Raw genomic sequence first — 4056 nt, forward strand, 5'->3', positions numbered from 1 at the left:
AAATTAAAATATATTTTAAAAATAGGCATAAATAATTATATAATTCTTATGTTTACACATAAGTCCAAAAATCACACCTTGTACAACCTTGAAACAGGACAGTCCCATTAAATTCCTATTCCTATATTTTGCCTTCATTCACCACTCCCTTGAGACTCGTGCAAGCATTATGGAAATCATTGTGGAGACTCCGTAGAAAATTTGGACTGGAAATCTTACTTAAACCAGCTATTCCACTACTGGGAATTTTCCGGGATGATCTGAAAACACCATATCATAGTGATATATGTGTGCCTACATATATAGCAGCACAAATTGTGATAGCCAAATCTCTGAAACTACCAAGATGCTCATCACCTGAGGAATGGAATGAAAAGATGTGGTATTTTTATACAATGAGGTATTACTCAGGTATAAATAATGATAAACTTGAAGCCTTTATGTTGAAATGGATGCCAGTTGAAGATATACTCATAAATGAAATAAAGCCTACAAACATGTGTAAACTTCGTATATTTTCCCTAGTATAATAACTCAAAAGAAGAAATACAAAGAGAAATGTGTAATAGAAGTAAAAGGAAAGCAAGAACTTGAGGAATAACTAATTAAGAGAGGGAGAGAAGAGCTAGGAAAGATGACACTGACATGCCATACAGTTATACGTAGATAATGGTTAAGGCAATTATCCTGAGAATCTTCAGAAGATTTTTGAATCTAGCAGTTAATTGGAAAGATTCTCACCATGAATAACTATATATACCTACACCTGTGAACTAAGCAACTACACTGAACATGGCAATTTGTAGTAGCAGGTTCATGCTTCGAGTGCCTGTCATTCTGGTCTTCTGAATAAGGGCTGTTTGTCATGACATGCCAGTTGCTGTTGTGCTGTCTCTAGGGTAGATGAATGTTGCTTGTTGATTTCTTTATGATAGCCATTCTTGCTGGTGTGAAAGGATATCTCAATGTTGTTTTAATTTGCATTTCACGGATGGCTAGTGATGTGGAGCATTTTTTCATATATTTATTCGCTTCTTTAATTTCACCCTCTGAGAATTTTTTGTCCATCTCTGATGCCCATTTCTGTACTGGGTCTCTAAATTTTGGGACCCTTGTGTTTTTTAGTTCTTTATAAATTCTAGGCAGCAGACCTTTGTCTGAGTACTTACTTGTCAAGAATTTTTCCAAATTTATGGGTTGTCTATTCACTTTGTTGCTAATTTCTTTTGACGTGCAAAACTTCTCAATAATAGGAGGTCCCAGTTATTAGTACTTTCAAATGTTTACTGTGCTATTTGATTTTTGTTCATGAACTCTTTGCCTACCCCTATGTCGTCAAGAGTTCTTCCTACTTTCTCTTACTGGAGATTTAGTGTCTCTTTTAATCTGTAGATCTTTGATCCATTTTGATTTTAGCTTAGTGCATGGTGAAAGACCTCGGTCAAGTTTTAGTTTTCTGCCTGTAGCGAGCCATTTTTTTCAGCATCATTTGTCAAAGATGCTCTCTTTCTTCCAGTGAGTATGTTTGGCCACCTTGTCAAAGATAAGGTTGCAAAGTGTGTTCATGTGCACTTCAGCATCTTCTAATCTATTCCATTGATCCTCAGATCTATTTTGCTGCGAGTGCCATGCTGATTTTATCACAGTAGCCTTTTAGTATTATTTCATGTCAGGAATTGTAATGCCTCTTGCCTTGTCTTTGTTCCCTAGGATTGTCTTTTCTATTTTAGGTCTTTTCTGGTTCCAAGTAAATTTTAGAAACTATTTTTCCAGGTCTGTAAAGTACTTTTCAGGTACTTTCATAGGGATTGTATTAAATCTGTACAGCAATTTTGGGAGTATGGCCATCTTCACAATGTTGGTTGTTCCTTTTCAGGAGCATGGAATATCATTCCATTTTACTGAAATCCCCTACCATCTCTTTTTAAAGATTACTGTAATTTTCCTTGAAAAGTTGTTTGATTTATTTAGTTAGACTTTTTCCAAGGTATTTCATTTTCCTCTATGCTCTTTTATAAGGTATTATTCCACTAATTTCCTTCTGTGTGTTTGTCATCTGTGTAGAAAAATGCTATTGACTTTTGAGTATTGACTTTGAATCCTGCTATGCTACTGAATTTCTGTATCAATTATAGTAGCTTCTTCATGGAGTTTTTTGGGTCTTCCAAGTAAAGTATCATGTCATCTGCAAATAATGATAATTTGACTTCTTCTTTATCTATTATTCTTTTTTATTTCTTCCTCTTCTCTAATGGCTGTAGCTCATATTTCCGGAAGTATATTGAATAGGAGTGGGTATAGAGGTCATCCTTGTCTTGTACCAGATGTAGGAGTGAAAGCATTCTGTCTATTTCTTTCCTGTATTGCTCATTCAGGAATCCATTATTTCTCTAATCTCCACTATTTTTTAATCAATGTCTTCTTTAGGAGCCATTATTTTTTTACTGCAGACATTTTTTCAGATCGAGTTTGCTTCATACATTTCTGTGTTTGATTCTTTACTTCAGATGCTGAGTTCAGAAATTTCTTTTCTTATTTCAAGAATTAATTCTTCTCTGAGTTCCTCCATACCATTCTGCTACTGCTTGCTTACTTCCAATGCTATTAATTCATACATTTCAGCTGGGCTAGTGTAATCTGCACTTGTTGTGGGTGGGCATTGTGTTTTCTCTGTATGTTTCTGCATTTGATGTTTTACTTCAGATGCTCTTAATTCAGAGATTTCTTTCTTTATTTCCAATTTAAGTTCCTCTATATATATTTCTTCAGCTTTTTCTTCAATTCACACTCTATTGATTCATTGATTTCAGCTGAGTGATTCCCAATTTGTTCTGTGCTAGTGTCCTCCGCACTTGCTATATTTGGGCTTGGGGACTGAGATTGCAATATTAGTTTGCTTGCTAAAACAATTATTTAAATGATTCTATGAGGAGTGGCTAACATATGAAGGAAATTACATTTTCATTTTATTTGATTTAAGGACATATTTGCTGTTCTAAAACAGGGCTTTGAGCTTCTGTAATTCATGTTAATGTAAGTCAGAAAGTGTGTCGTGGGCTTACTCATGGCCCATTTTCTGTTGTTCTGAATGGAATTCACAAAAGAAGTTCTCTGAGACAGAAATTACACAAAGTAGGAGATGACGGGGCCTCGGGAACCTGAACAGATCCAGAGCGCAGGCCTGGAGAGTAAGTGAGACGACTGAGGGCCACAGGATCCTAAACAGACCAAGAGCGCAGGCCCAGCACAGAACCCTTCAGCAGAACTCCCTGCAAAGAGGCTAGAGGCAAGACCCACCCAGCTGATTCAGGAGCAGAACATCTTGCCAGAGTGACACAAAGGGTCAGCTCTAATGGCTGCAGCAGAAAGAAGTGGAGCACACAGCCAGATCCAAACAACACCAACCTGGAGGAATCGGAACTTCATAGATCCACACCTGGTGCTAACGTAATAACTCTATCTAAACTCTACACCAAATATCAGAAGACAATGGTATACAAAATGACAAAGAGAAGGAACAAAATGCAGTCTCAGGCCTTGAGTCCACCCAGTACAAAAGCAGAAGACACTAGTACTGAGGAAACTGGAAATCACACACCAGATATCTCTGAAATAATAGCATTGACAATGAAGAATCAACTGCAGAAAGGTATAGAAGAAATCCGATCAGAAATAATTTCAGAACTAAAAAATGTAGTGGTAACTATAATCAAAGAAGTACTAAGTGCTTCCAAAGAACACACTGATAAAAAATAGAGGAGAATATAAAAATGATGGAACCCCTGAATAAACAATGTAGGAAAGAAATAGAATCTATGAAACAGGTTCAAAGTGATATACAGGAAATTAAAACCTCAATCACAAGCTGGCAAAACCATTTGTGTGAAAGTGAAAATAGACTTTTTGACCTGAAAGACACCATTGCAGCTAGTGAAAAAGTAAGAAAAGATCTCTCTAAAACAACTAGGATGCAGGAAAAAATAATACAATACCTGCAAGACGATGCAAAGATTAACAATGCGAGGTTAATAGGCATCAATGAGAAGGAAGGAGTCA

The sequence above is a fragment of the Octodon degus genome, unplaced genomic scaffold (genome assembly GCF_000260255.1).
Source record: "Octodon degus isolate 3935 unplaced genomic scaffold, OctDeg1.0 scaffold00243, whole genome shotgun sequence".
NCBI classification, from domain to species: domain Eukaryota; kingdom Metazoa; phylum Chordata; class Mammalia; order Rodentia; family Octodontidae; genus Octodon; species Octodon degus.